Source organism: Panthera onca, chromosome D4 (genome assembly GCF_046562875.1).
Source record: "Panthera onca isolate mPanOnc1 chromosome D4, mPanOnc1 haplotype 2, whole genome shotgun sequence".
In the NCBI taxonomy this organism is placed as follows: domain Eukaryota; kingdom Metazoa; phylum Chordata; class Mammalia; order Carnivora; family Felidae; genus Panthera; species Panthera onca.
This window is the reverse complement of record NC_138351.1, coordinates 16,540,270-16,555,772: the sequence shown is the minus strand read 5'-3', so window position 1 is coordinate 16,555,772 and position 15,503 is coordinate 16,540,270.

Sequence of the window (15,503 nt, the reverse complement as noted above, 5' to 3'; positions counted from 1 at the left end):
AATATTAAGGTTATTCATTCGAAATTGAAATGCTTAGGACTTCTTGCCAGTAATAAAGAATTTCATATACAATGTTAAATATTGTAAATATTGTTAAATATTTCCCTTCCATTAAGCATTTGTCTTTAAAAGCAAATTTATACTCACCACATCATCTCTCACTCTCTGCTCTAATTTAATTCAGACTACTTATGATTATTGTGAGCAATTATTTTTAACAATTTCTTTCTAAATCCCATATGGTAATGATTAAAACTTGAAAGCTTTCAAAGAAAAAAATGCGAAAAGAAATATTTTAAATAAGTTTACGAAGCCTGCTTTGGGCTCTGGTTGTCTCTTTATCCTCCATGGAGCCCCCATGCAAAGTTCCCCAGTGGACTCATTTCCTTTTCAAATGAGTGAAAAATCCTTTTTATTCCCCTCAGCTTCTTTTGAAAAGAAAGACTTTATTTAAAATAATTGACTTATTTTTGAGACTACAAAATGCTGACATTTAGACCCTCATTCCACAGAAGTGGTGTATTGTTCCTAACTTATTTTCTGCTGCTTTATAAACTCAGTTTTGAATCATTCCGATTATTATTTCACCTTTACTCTGTTGCCTCACATTTTAATATAAACCTTTCAAGATGTGAGGTGTGAAGCTGCAAGAAATAAATATTGATCATGAAAATTAAAAATCATAACATCTATCCCGTTGATTCAATTGATTCTCAGAATTCGTGCTCTTCGTGTCATTGTCTCAGGGTGTAAATGGAAAGTTAAAATACCAAATATGAAATTCCCAAACTGGAGTAAAACCAAAACAGCCTCATGAAAAATATTTATCCAAATCCATTTTCTGAGAAAAGCATAGAAAACAAAAAATAATGGAAGTAAAAATAAATTCTATTATAAAAGATAGATTTTTCGGAATGAAGTTGACTCATTACTTCTTTCGAGCGTATATCTCATGACCACGAGAGGAAACTGTCGAAAGACAACATGGGTGGAAAACTTGCTACAGATCCTGATGGCTTTTATAGTGGCTACAGTTTTCCCACAAGGAATCTGGATTTTCTCACTTCAGGATTGAAAGGAGTAGTCATGATCTTAAAGGAATTACAAGGTGTTTTCATTTTAAAACTCAGCTAGAAAATTAGGCAGAATTATAGCTATACTGAATGTGCATATGTTATTACCATGCTCTATTTTGAATGTTTGGTGCAAATATTTCAGGACCCAGGGCTTTGTAACCACCTGGATTACTTTCTAAATTTGTAAATGGGAAGTTTTTATGTGTCAAAAACATAAGGATACTAATTAGAAGCTTAAAAGTGATGTTTATTTTATTTTATTTTTTAAAATTTTTTTTAACGTTTATTTATTTCTGAGACAGAGAGAGACAGAGCATGAACGGGGGAGGGGCAGAGAGAGAGGGAGACACAGAATCCGAAGCAGGCTCCAGGCTCTGAGCTGTCAGCACAGAGCCCGACGCGGGGCTCGAACTCACGGACCGCGAGATCATGACCCACCTGAAGTCGGACGCTTAACCGACTGAGCCACCCAGGCTCCCCTGATGTTTATTTTAAAAACTAAAATAACAATGATATTTTCATTAGAGTATTTTTGCTAGTTATACAATACTGTACTAAATATTAACATTTAGTGGACATATATTAAATTATGAAAAAAACATAGAACAGCCGGGTATTAGTGCTAAGTATGATACGGTTAACAAATAATTAATGCCGTCTAAGTATTATAAAAATGTTTGCTTAAAAACTGCATAAATGTATTCTTTTCTCCTTTCTCTATTAAGATATAGTTTAATAGTATCTCTATGAAATAAAGTATGTATCTTTGTAGCCTTTGAAATTGTTTAAGGGCTTACGTTGTGGTCTGGTCTCATATTTTGTTTGTCTGTTTAAAGGTTTTTAAGCTTATTTATTTATTTTGAGAGAGAGAGACTGTGTGCTCAAGCAGGGAGGGGAGGGGCAGAGATTGAGAGAGAGAGAGCGATGAGAGAGAATCCCAAACAGGCTCAGCACTGCCAGTGCAGAGCCCGGTGCGGGACTCAGTCCCTGACCCAGGTCAGTAGTTGGTCACTTAACTGACTGAGCCACCCAGGTGCCCTTGTGATCTTATATTTTTAAGTGATCAGCTTCTATAAATATTTGGTAAATATTTGAAAATAAATTTCATTCTATTTTTTCAGAAAACATTAAAAATCTTGACAATTAGTGTAACATTATTAATTCTTTCATTTAAGAAATTCTGTATTTTGTCAGTTTGACCTGCCATGGTGTGAGTTGTACAATAATTAATTACTTCTAAAGACTTTGGGTTTCTGCATCATAAACAGATGAGAAGTATTCACTCCCATCCTTATAATAAAAAAGCCCAGACCAATTAAAAATCAATAATTACTTTTGACCTATCATTGAACAGATGTCACAGGGCAAGCTGAAATCCCAAAACTTAGATACACAGTCACATCAAGAAAGATGGAGCTCTGGAAATGTGTTTACCTGGAGAAGAAACTGTGGGAATCCTTAAACTGTTAAGAATATTTGAATGGTAATTTTGAAAAGTTGCTGGAAGTTGAATGCACACCAGCTTGAAAGTAAGACACTTTTGGGGATGGACTGCACTCATTACAGGGCACCACAGTTATTCAGGATTTTACTCCAGGAACCTACGTCGCTCTCGTGGTGAGAATTTGAGGAAGATTCTCTGATGGTGCTAGTTGGGAGGTGAAGAGAGCAGCCATCTTGAAACCAATTCAGAGTCTTTTCTTAACAAATGCCTAATATCTAGGGAAAAACGAACTCATAAGAAGACAGTGTTGAACACTTTTCTCAGTTAGAGGAAGGGGATTTGGCTTCCCCTCTAGCTTTCTGGTTTCATCTAAAGAAATCATCATCATCATCATCATCATAGGGGCAAAAGTTCAGTAAAATAGATAAGGAATATTAAAGTCAGGAGAGAGAGAAACTAACAATGTTTTAAAGAAGTCAGACCTCTGAAAGAGAGAGAGAGGCATTTGTGAAAGACGCACCCAAGACACAGGGCCACATAGATTTTAACGTAATGACAAAATTATGGAGTGCTCCCCCTCTTCCATATCCTACCACAATACTGACAAGCTTCGAGTAATCTGACTGGATTACACATGAAAGAGGTGCAAGATAGTGACTCTCTGAGGAACATTAATTTAAAATTAATAACCTAAGCTTTCATCTTAGGAAACTGGAGGAAGAAGAACAAATTAAACCTAAAGCAAGTGGGGAAAAAAATAACATTATTAGAGAAGAAATCAAAGAAATTAAAAACCAGGAACAACAGCCAAAATAAATGAAACTAAAAGCTAGTTAATAAAATTGCTAAGTCTCTAGCCAGGCTAACCAAGGAAAAAAGAGGAGACCTACTTTGCCAATATCAGAATTGAAAGAGCATAGTCACTACTGACCCCATGGACAGTAAGAGGAGAATAAAGTAATACTATGAAAAACTGTATGCCAGATTTGATAACTTAATGGCATGGGCAATTCTTTGAAAGAAACAAACTGCCAAAATTCACTCAAAACAAAATAGATTCATTAGACAGCCCTATTAAGACATTTAATTAGTAGTTAAAAATTTTTCAAAAAAGAAAGCATAGGGCCTAATTTGGTGAATTCTACCAAACATTTAAAGAAGAAATAACTGAGGTGCCTGGGTGGCTTAGTCGGTTAAGCGTCTGACTTCGGCTCAGGTCATGATCTCGCGGTCCGTGAGTTCGAGCCCCACGTCAGGCTCTGTGCTGACCTCTCAGAGCCTGGAGCCTGTTTCAGATTCTGTGTCTCCCTCTCTCTCTGACCCTCCCCCATTCATGCTCTGTCTCTCTCTGTCTCAAAAATAAATAAACATTAATTTTTTTTAAATAAAGAAGAAATAATACCAATTCTACACAATATTTTCCAGAATATAGAAAAAAGGGAGAATATCCTCTGACTCATTTTATTAGGTAATCATTGTAGTAATAACAAAAACAAGGTAAAGACATTATAAGAAAAGGAAAGTACAGACCAATGTCCCTAATGACCATAGAAGCAAAATTCTAATGACCATAGAGACAAAGTGATAACAAAACAAAGTCAGCAAGGTAAGAAATTAGAAGATAAATAAATCACCTCCAAATGACATTCATCCAAGTATGCAAGGCTGCTTCAGCATATATAAATGAATCATGTGATTAATCATATTAACAGAATGAATAAGTTACACTTGCTGATTAAATCAACAGATGCATAGGAAGCATTTGACAAAAGTCAATACCCACTTATGATAAAAGAACTCAAAAACTAGGGATAGAAGGGAACTTCCTTAAGCTAATAAATAGTATATAGGGAGAAACCTAGAGCTAATATTAGCCTTGACGTTGAGTGGCTTATGACTTTTCCCTACCTAAACAAGTATATCTTCTCATCACTCTCTTCAAAACTTTACTGAAATTTTAGTTATTGCAATGAGGCAAGAAAAATAAAAGACGTAAACACTAGAAGGAAGAAATAAAATTGTAGATGACATGATTTTCTATGAAGAAAACACCCAAAAGTTCTACAAAAAGAACTCCCAAAGTCTTCAATTACTAAACAAGTATTGGAAGGTTGCAGGATACAGTTAGCAAAAATCAGTTCCTTTCCTATGCCAGCAAAGAACATTTGGAATTTGAAATCTGCAAAAAAAGTATCATTTAAACTAGCATTGCCCTCCAAGATGTCCTCCAAAACTTAGGAATATAATAAATATGTACTGCATCTGTATGTGAATGTTGCAAATCACTGATGAAAGCAATCAGAGATCTAAATAAATGGATAGATATTCCATATCTATGTATTAGAACTCAGTATTGTTAAGTTTTCGGTTTTCCCAAACTTATCTATACATTCAGTACTATTTCAGCAATTAACTGTATTAACAACAGTATGATGTTCACAAAATGATAAACACAACATTTAAAATAAGAGAACACATCGCTCGGGCATATATCCATACAAATAGTCAACTCCTCTCTGAACAAAGGTGCAAAGGCAATTCAGTGAAGAAGGGATGGTCTTCAACAACTGGTGCTGGAACAATTGGACATCAGTATTCTAGAAAAAAAGGTCCTAGACGCAGACCTCACATCTTACACAAATATTAATTAAAAATGAATCAAATGCCTACATATAAAATTTTAAACTTGAAAATGTCTACAAAGAAACATAGGAAGAAATCTGTATGACCTAGGTTGGGTGATGTGCAGATAGATGAGTGGTTGATTCCACGGGTGAAGCAGAAATGTACAAGATGAGTCATTGAGCATTTTGTCCTGCCAAAACGTAAGACCGTCCTCAGAAAAAAACAACAACAACAAACAGTAGAGGGTATGTGGAAGGGACACAGGAACCAATTAAAATTGTTCTCAGTTGTTCCAAACTGGAATAATTTGAGCAATAAAATAGATATGGTAGCATTAGATTATAACCCAAAGCATAAAATAAATATACATGAACTAGGCCAATATAAATAAGTGAGTGAATAAATAAATGCATGAGACAGAGTAGCCAAGGTAGCCACTGCCCCTTCAAAGAGGTAGAGAATAAACTTCTACCCCTTGTGTGTGAAATGCCTGTAGTAACTTCCTAATAAAGAGTGCATCTTAGGACATGTGGGGGGTGCAGTCCGTTAAGCATCCCACTCTTGACCTCAGCTCAGGTCATGATCTCAACAGTTCATGAGTTCAAGCCCTGCAACAGGCTCTGTGCCATCAGATTCTCTCTCTCCCTCTCTCTGCCCCTCCCCCACTTGTTCTCTCTCTCACTGTCTCTCTCTCTCACTCTCTCTCTGTCTCTCTCTCCTCCAAAACAAATAAATCAACTTAAAAATATTTTTAAAGAGCATATCATGGAAAGAGAGAAGAAAATATGTTTCACGTGGAAAAACAAAAAACCCAAACTAGCAAATAATACCTCTCTCTACCAGGAAATAAAGACTAATGTCATCAGATTAAACTCATGTTAATAGCACATACCCTTGATAAGATGCGATGAGAATAATAATTTACATCTGTGCTCTTCCTCCCCAAATTCATAATCACTCTGTAACCATGAGAAAAACTTCAAACAAGCCCAAACTCTGAGAGCCACTTAACAATATATTTGACAAATACTCTTCAAAACTGTCGAAGTGACAAACAAAAGGAAAGTCTAAGAAACTCTCATAATCTAGAGAGGTCTGAGGAAACTAAATATAATGTGATATCCTGGATGGAATCTTGGAACAGAAAAACAACCTGAGGCAAAAACTAGGGAAATCTGAATAAAATATCAACTTCAGTTAATAAAAATGTTTCATTAGTTGGGACAAATGTACTATAGTAATTTCAACAATAGGGGAACCTGAGTGTGAGGCCTATGGGGAGTCTAATATTCCTCCAACTTCTAAACTTCTATAAAATTACAAAAAAAGCTATTTAAAAATTGTTTCATATATAAATGTATATATATAGTGTGTGTGTATATATATATATATAGTGTGTGTGTATATATATATATATATATATATATATATATATATATGTTAAAATGAAAAAGATAAAGATTGTTTCCATCCATTTGTCACTCCTGTAGTTTCTTTTTAATATTATTCTATTTGCTGCATAAATATTTTCATTGTAAATCCCAACGCGTATCAATTTATATTTCCTAATTTGTCTGTATTGATATTCACAGCATTGAATTCAAGCTTGTCTTTATCTTAATCTTTCTTTGCTTGATTTAGTCTTACAAAATTTCTTTAAGTTTAGTGTCCACTAAAAATGTCTTATAATAATGGCATTTTTTTGGCATCTTAATGTAATAGACATTGTAGAAAAGAAAAACCCTTTCAGTCCTATAGTAATTAGTAGCAATTTACTTACCAGGAACAATAATGCTTAAAACTGTTTTAAGGGATCTTTCACATTAAGACAAACATAAGAATATGGAATTACATATATTATATATATGGTGATATCTTAGGAACCTTTGAGAGAGAATTTTTTTTTTCTGATATTGAGAATTAAGTTTGGATTTGAGCATCCGAATATTTTCTTTTGCCTTAACCTGAGAGCACAGTTTCTAAAGTCGTTAAATTTTCTAATGATATCTTTCTGGAAGCATTTTTAGGAAGTGTCTTCACTTCATGGAGCTATATGTTCTAAGTATTTTTACAACATTGTGGCAAAAGGATTAATAATTATTTCTTTGTTTTTCAGGGAGAGGGGAAATGTACCCAGAAACTAGACCAGTATCAAAATTATGAAATCCACACTCATGCAAAGCATGACAAAATTCTATTGCTATAGCTATAATACCACACATCCTATGGTTAAAAATATCTGGCTAACCACAACAAAATAATTCATGAAAAACCTATGAGTGGGATACCTGGTTAGTTCAGTCAGTTAAGCATCCAACTCTTGATTTCAGCTCAGGTCATGATCTTGTGTTCATGAGATTGAACCCCACCTCAGGCTCTGCACTGAAAATGCAGAGCCTGCTTGGGATCCTCCCTCTCCCTCTGTCCCTGCCCCTCCCCTGCTCATATGCATGCTCTTTCTCTCTCTTTCTCTCTCAAAATAAATAAACATTTTTAAAAAAGAAAAAGAGAAAAAAAACATATCAGGAAGGTCTTGGAGATCTGAGGTAAAGTTGGTCCACTGTATCCTGTATGGGCTTATATAGCATATACTCTTGAACTGGATATCTACTTATTTCATGTATGTATATTTTGTAACTCCTTAAGTAAATAATACAGATTAGGGTTGATACATACATTTTTTAATCCCATATATTATATATTTAGTAAATATTCAATAAATATCCATATCATATATTCAGTACAGATTTGGAAACAATAGTTGTGAAGCTTAATTCAAAGGTAATAGTTACACAGTATCATATTCTAATTCTAAAATGTTTTCACTTGCTTGTATCATAGCTACTAATAAAAATTTTTAAATGGCTGATATAAATGAATCATAAAATGTCCAAAGAGCAGAACCTCTAAAAGACCAGTAGCAAGTAAAATAATCTACAAACCAGATAATTAACAAACTAGATAAGCAACTGCAAGATGTTTGTGAATCATTAATGCTTGACTGTAATAATCATAGATGCCTTCATTAAAATATCTTTTTAATGATCAATTTATGTTGTCTGACAAAATGCATACCTAAGTACTAAAATAAATTCCTAACTAACTTCCCTCTGGAACCCGGTTTCTACATTGCTACCACACTGCTCTTCTAATTTTAAAAGCTTTCATCATTCGTGAGCATAAATCAGTCAAGGGATTGCTATGTGCAAGACACTGTGCCACAGTTTAGGAAAAATAAAAAATGTAATAAGACATAGTCCGTGGCTCTATTAAAGTAGTCTAACATTTTCACGTCAGCCATTTTCTAGGTAACTCTCAGTGCTTCATCTGTAATATGTTGATTATAACAGTACCTTCTTGGCTAACTCATTGAATCATTCATTTGTGTACTCAAGTTGTTCAGGTTTTTTGTTTTGTTTGTTTTTTTTTTGGGGGGGGAGGGGAGTTATTGTTGTTGTTTGTTTGTTTGTAGCACTCGTGTATTCCAGGCAATGTTTTCTTATTCTGAGAATATAACAGTAACTGAGAAAGATGAAAATTTTGACATTGGGATATCTATGTTCTAGTAAATGAAACAGACAACATCCAAACAAGAAAATAAATATACAATATAATTTGAGGTGGAGGTAAATTCTAGAAGAAAATTTAAGTCAGGCAAAGGATTAGATACTGAATACTATTTTTTGAAAGGGGGCTTCCGGAGGCCTCTCTAAATGACTACCTAAGTGAGATGAGGAAGCAAACAATAATCACTTGTGTGTAAGGAGCATTTCAGGCACAGCCAACAGAAAATGCCATGGCTCTGGAGATATAAACAAGTTTGGTATGTTATATTATTGTTCGAGGAACAAGTGAAAAGTCAGGAAGCAGGAGCAGAACGAGTGAGAGGAGGAAGAGTGGGAGATGAACCCGGACCCAGGCGGAGCCAGACCCTGGAGGGCCTTATGAGCTGTGATTGGGATTTAGATATTTGTCTAAATATATGAGAAAGTCACCAAAGAGTTTTGAGAAGCTGATCTCACTTTTTCTAAAGATAATTATTGTTGATATGTGTACAGTAAGCCATAAGTAATAAATATATCACCTGGAGTCCTTGCTAGACACAAATGCCAAGCTCAAATTCACTACTTTGTGGAGATGATCACACAAAGAAATGATCATAAAGACATAGGGAATTAGCAAACTATAGTGCATTAAAAGAGGACCAATAACTGGGAGCTTTTACCAGTCCTGGGTCCAAAAGCACAGAGGAAAATAGCAGACGGCAATGGGGAGAAACATCTGTGTTTGTCTGATCAAAGTTGAGACTTAAATTCAGAAACTGGTCGACCTGAAGTCAGTCTGCATCCGAAGATCTCAAGAATAATCTCTCCTCTATCCCCCCTCCCTGCATCTGGCTCTGGTTGATGCTCCACCCACATATCCATTGCCAAAGCCAAATGAGATCTAGAGTACAAGGCACCCTGAGGATACAGTCCATTCCAGTCAGCTCTGAGAGGCACAGGGCAGGGCAGAACATAGTGGTGAGTAGACATTTGTGTGACAAGAAAATGGAAGCAATCCAGTACTGGAGCGGTATAGAAAGAAGAGGGCCTCGTTACGAAGTTATGAATATCTAGGCAAGATATTTTGGTAGCTTCAATGAACATGGTAAGAATGTAGGTGCTAAGAAATGGTGATGCATTTTCACGGACACAGAGCTTACTGATTGTAAATGTGAAAGAAGAATCAAGGATCGCTGCCGGTTTTGGTTTGAATAGCTAGGTGTACGGTGTGCTATATGGTGAAAGAAGAGGGAAAAGAGGGGGTCTAGGAATATACTTTGGTAAGGGAGAGAAAGAGAGGATCTCCTTGGAATAGATTAACTTTAAATTAGACATCCAAATGGAGGTTCTGAGCAGGTGGTTGAATATTTTAGTCTGAAGCTCAGCAGAGAGATTGGAGATGGATATGTAAATCTTGGAGTCACAAGCACATAGATAGTATTTAAAACCATGGCAGTGAGTATAAATAAAGAAGATAAAGAGTCCAAGGTTGGGACATTATAATAATTAGGATTGAGAAGGGGGAATGATCTTGAAAGAGAAACTGAGAAGGAGCATACAGTGATGAGGGAGGAAAATCAAGTCTCAGAGATAGGAAAATAAAGAGCTTCAAGAAGAAGTGTTTTTAAAAGTAAAGAGAGCAGTGCCTAAAATATAGTTGGAATGCCAAAAAAAAAAGTTACCTACTATCATTATCACAAAAAGTCAGACTTCAGATTTAGCTAAATTATTTTGAATACAATTTCTGGTTCTTCCTGGATGCTTTACCTGGGGCTACCTTGCTAAGTATCAATTTCTTCAATAGTAAAATCGTGCGGACTCGGGGGTAAGTTCTTTCCTCTTGGATTATAGCAGAGTGCAAATAAGATTGCAAATGTAAATATGTCATTTGAGTTTTATAAACAACTTTCCAAAGAATTCAGAAAAAGTACAACTTATTTCTGATTTGAGAATTAAAAAAGAATTTTCCGTGGAAGTTGCCTTTGGGATGAAAAAGAATAGAATTTGCCAAGCAGTGGGGGAAAGAAAGACTTTCGAGCATAGGAAAGACATAAGCAAAGACCTAGCATTTAGAAAGTATGGGACTCATTTTGGAGAAGAGCAAGTTGTGATGTTTTCAGGAAATTAGGTGTGAATAGTGGATAAGTCTGGGGTCATATGTTAGAAAAAATCATAAATGACAGGCTCAGAAATTTGGGATTTTATATTGTGGACAGTAGAAAAAGCATGCATGATTCTTGAGTATGTGATTAAGCTGGTCAGAATGGGCTTTATAGATGAATATAGCTGTGGTGAGTAAGAAGTCTTGGAATAAGGAATGGTGGATGTTTCTTTGGCTATACAGTTAAGTCTATAAACATTTTATTCATTCGTCATTCATTTAGGGGGAAAAAGTGCCTTACAAATACATCTCACAATTCATTGAGTACATGAGTGCATATCAAATATATAGCCTCATTTTTCCATGTAGGCAAAGAGAGTCTTGAATCCAAGCCTTCTCCAGATGTTGTTATGAAAGTTCCTCATTACCTGATGGAAGCAGAATACTAAAGGTGCCTGTAGTCCCACATGCCTGACATGGTATAAAAGAAAAAAGAAAAAAAAAAAAAAAAAATATATATATATATATATATATATATATCTCATTCTTGTTTGGATAGGATGAAGACAGCACCATGCTATTCTGTTAATATATAGTAAGAAGTGTCTAATTGTCCCAAAAGATTAATATTCTATGAATCTAGTTTAGTCCCTGCCCTTGATATAAGACTGATAGAGTAGAATAAGCCGCTGATTTAAAATGTAGTTTTTGTGCTACCATAGATTAGGAAATGCTAAAAAAGCCACTTGTCTTAATACGGGCTCGTCTATACAAAAAGAATTAGGTTAATGTTCTTATAATAGACTCTCAATAAAAAATGATGTGTGTATACATACGTATATATTCATGTATGTATGAATTATATATACATATACAAATATATATACACATATATATGATGTGTGTATATATGTACATATTCATGTATATATGAATTATATATACATACACAAATATATATATACACATTTATATATAATTTAATTCAGTGTTTCTCAGTCTTAATCATGGAATCCTTTTAAAATGTAAAATATAGAAACATTACTGGCACTAATTTACTGCAAATATATTTTGTGAAATGTGGCTCTAGACATTTCTTAAGACCAGTTAGATCAAGGAAAGTACATGGGACTTATACTGATTTTATATCATGGCTGTACTGTTTATCAGGTAATTGGCTCTGACCTCCTGACCTAATCTATATGACATTGCATTTGTTCATTTACAATATGTTGGTTACTATTATCTGTTCTGCCGGATGTTCTTAAAGATAAGACTTAATTTACCAAAATCACTAACTGGAGTGTCGGATGCTTACATGGCTGCTGTAACAAGCAGCCAATAAGGGCAGATATTCTTATCCTTCTTACTGTATTTAGTCAAGTTTAAGTGCATTGCTTTTAACCATCATATGAGAGGTTAAAAATTTATGTATGACTATTTTATGCCTTTACTGACTTACAATTCATATACCATAAAATAGACCATTCAAAGGGTACAGTTCTGTGGATTTTAGTGTAGTCATAAATTTATGCAACCATCACCACATCTAAGTTTTGAACAGTTTCATTATTCCAGAGAGAAACTCTGTGTCTGTTAGCAGTCACTATCAATTTCCTCCCAAAGCCATCCCTAACCCTAGTTCAACTACTAGTTTACTTCCTGTCTATATAGATTTGCCTGTTCTTGAGATTTCATTTAAGTGGAATTATAAAACATGTGATGTTTTGTTTCTAGTTTCTTTCACTTAGGATCATGTTTTTAAGTTTCACCTCTGTTTTTGCATATGTCAGTATTTTTTCTTTTTCTTTTTTTGCCAAATATTCCATGGTTGGCTATACCACTTACTATTAATCCATTTATCCATGTATCTATCAGATGATAGACGTTTGTCTTGTTTCCACGGCGTAGCTGTTATGAATAACACTGCTGTGAACTATCATGTACAAATTTCATGTGGACACATGTTTTCATTTTGCTTGGTCACATAGTTTGATTAGAATTGCTGGGTCATGGGATAACTCCACATTTTTTTAAAAACCGCCAAGCTGTTTCCCAAAGCATCACATCATTTTACATTCTCACCAAAAAAACAGTGTATGATAGTTCTATTTTTTCCATATCCTTGTTAACATTTGTTACTACCTATTTTTTTTATCGTAGCCACCCTAGTAAATATGAAGTACTATTTCATCGTGGTCTCAATTTCCATTGTCCTAGTGACTAATGATGTTGAGCAAATTTTCATGTGCATATAGGCCATTTGAATATCCCTTTTGGAGAAATGCTTATTGAAATTCTTAGTCTATTATTAAATTGTTTTTTTTCTTTTTATTATTGATTTGTAAAAATTCTTTATACATTTTGGATTCAAGCCCCTTGTTAGATACGTGATTTTAAAATATTTTCTCTTTATGGTGTCCTTTAAAACACTTTTTTTTTTAAATTTTGGTCAAGCCCAATTTACCTTTTTTTTCATGGCATTTGTATTTTTGTGTCCTAAGAAATCACTGCCTATCCCAAAGTCACGATGATTTACATATACATTTTCTGCCAAAAAATTAGTTGTTTTTGTTTGTTTGACAAATTTAGGTATATGATCCAGTTTGAGTTAACTCTTTCTAAATATTATGTGAGGTAGGTGTTCATTCGTTTTCAAATACATATCTAACTACCCCTGCACTATTTATTGAAAAGACTCATATTTCCATATTTCAACACCATTGATGATAGTCAATTGATGATAAATGTATTTATTTTTGGACTTTCAATACTATTCCATTAGTCTGTTTGTCTATGCTTAGGTTAATTCCGTACTTTCTTGAGAACTAGTTTTGTAGTAAGTTTTGAAATCAAGAAATTCTGAGTTCTCCAGTTTTGTTCTTTTTCAAGATTGTTTTTGGCTATTCTGATTTCTTGAATTTCCATATCAATTTTAGGATCCATTTGTCTATTTGCACACACACAAAATCTACCTGGGATTTTGAAAGGCTTTTTATTAAATCTGTAGACCAATTGGAGAATATTATTATCTTAACAATACTATTTTTTCCTGACCCATGAGCATTGTATATCTATTTATTTTAGTTTTTAAAAAAGAGTTCTTTCAACATTTTTTTTTTTTTAGTTTTTAGTATCTGAGCCTTGCACTTCTTTGATTAAATTTATTCATAGATATTTTTGGATACTATCATGCTTGGAATTCTGTTTTTAATGTCATTTTTGAGTTGTCTATTGCTAGTATAATGGAATACATTTTGTAGTATGTAGAAATACATAGTATATAGAAATTGTTGTATCCAGCAAAATTGTTGTATTTTTTTTATTGGTGTGTAGTTGTTTTTTGCTGTTGCTGTTTGTTTATTTTTTTGTGTTTTTACTTCTTTTCTTATGATGTCTTTGTCTAGTTTGGGTGTTGGGGTAATACTGGCCTCATAGCATTAGGTGGAATGTTTGGAAAAGTTGTTGAAGAATTAGTATTTGTTCTCCTTTAAGTGTTTGGTAGAATTCATTAATGAAGCCATCTGGTCCTGAATTTTTTATAGGAAGTATTTTAATTACTAAGCAATCTCTTTACTTTTAAGTCTATCCAGATAATCTATTTTCCTTTGAATCAGTTTCCATAGTTTTTGTCTTTCTAGAAAATTTTCATCTAAGTTATCCGATAGTTGTTCATGGCATTTCTCATCATTGTTTTTTAATCTCTGCAGTGTACATAATCTCTCATCATACCCCTGTTTTCATTTTTGATGTTAATAATTTACATCTTCTCACTTTTATTCTTGGTCAGTCTAGCAAAGAATTTGTAAAATTTGTTGATCTTTTAAAGTAAGCAACTTTTGGGTTTGTTGTTTTTCTCTACTGTTTTTTTTTTTTATTTTATATTTTATTCATTTCCACTCTAATCTTTATTATTTCCTTCTTCTGTTTGTTTTCACTTTAGTTCACTCTTATTTTCCTAGTTTCTTCATTTGGAGTATTAGGTTATTGATATGAGATCTTTTTTTTCTTTTTTAATGCAGGTAGTAGCACATGTAAATTTCCATTTAAACACTCCTTTGGCTGCATCTTATCAGTTTTGGTAAGTTGTGTTTCTAGTTTTAATTCTTCTCAAAGTATTTCCTTATTTTCCTTGTCATTTCTTTCTTGATCCATTGCTTATTTGGTAGTACATGGTTTACTCTCCACATACCTGTGAGTTTTCATAATTTTATCTATTGTTTGTTTCTATTTAATATCTTGTGGCCAAAAAACATACATTTTATTGTTTCAAACAATTAAATTTATTGAGGTCTGTTTTATGGCATATATGATCTATATGCTGGATAATTGTTCCTGTACACTTGAAAAGAATGTGTATTTTGCTATTGTTGGGTAGTGCTCTATAGGTGTCTCTTAGGTCTAATTGTAGTGTTTTTCAGGTCTTCTATATCCTGTTGATCTCCAACTGCTATCTGTGAATTGTCTATTTCTCCCTCAATTCTGTTTTTGCTTAATGTAATTTGGAGAGCTGTTTCTAGGTGTGTGTGTGTGTGTGTGTGTGTGTGTGTGTGTGTGTGTATTGTTGTCATAATCCTTTTATCATTATGAAATTGCTTTATCTGTAGAAACATCTTTTGTTTTAAAGCCTATTTTGTCTATTTTAATATAGCCTATTTTAATATAGCCTATTTTAATATAGCCATTTCAGCTCTCTTTTGGTTAATATCTTA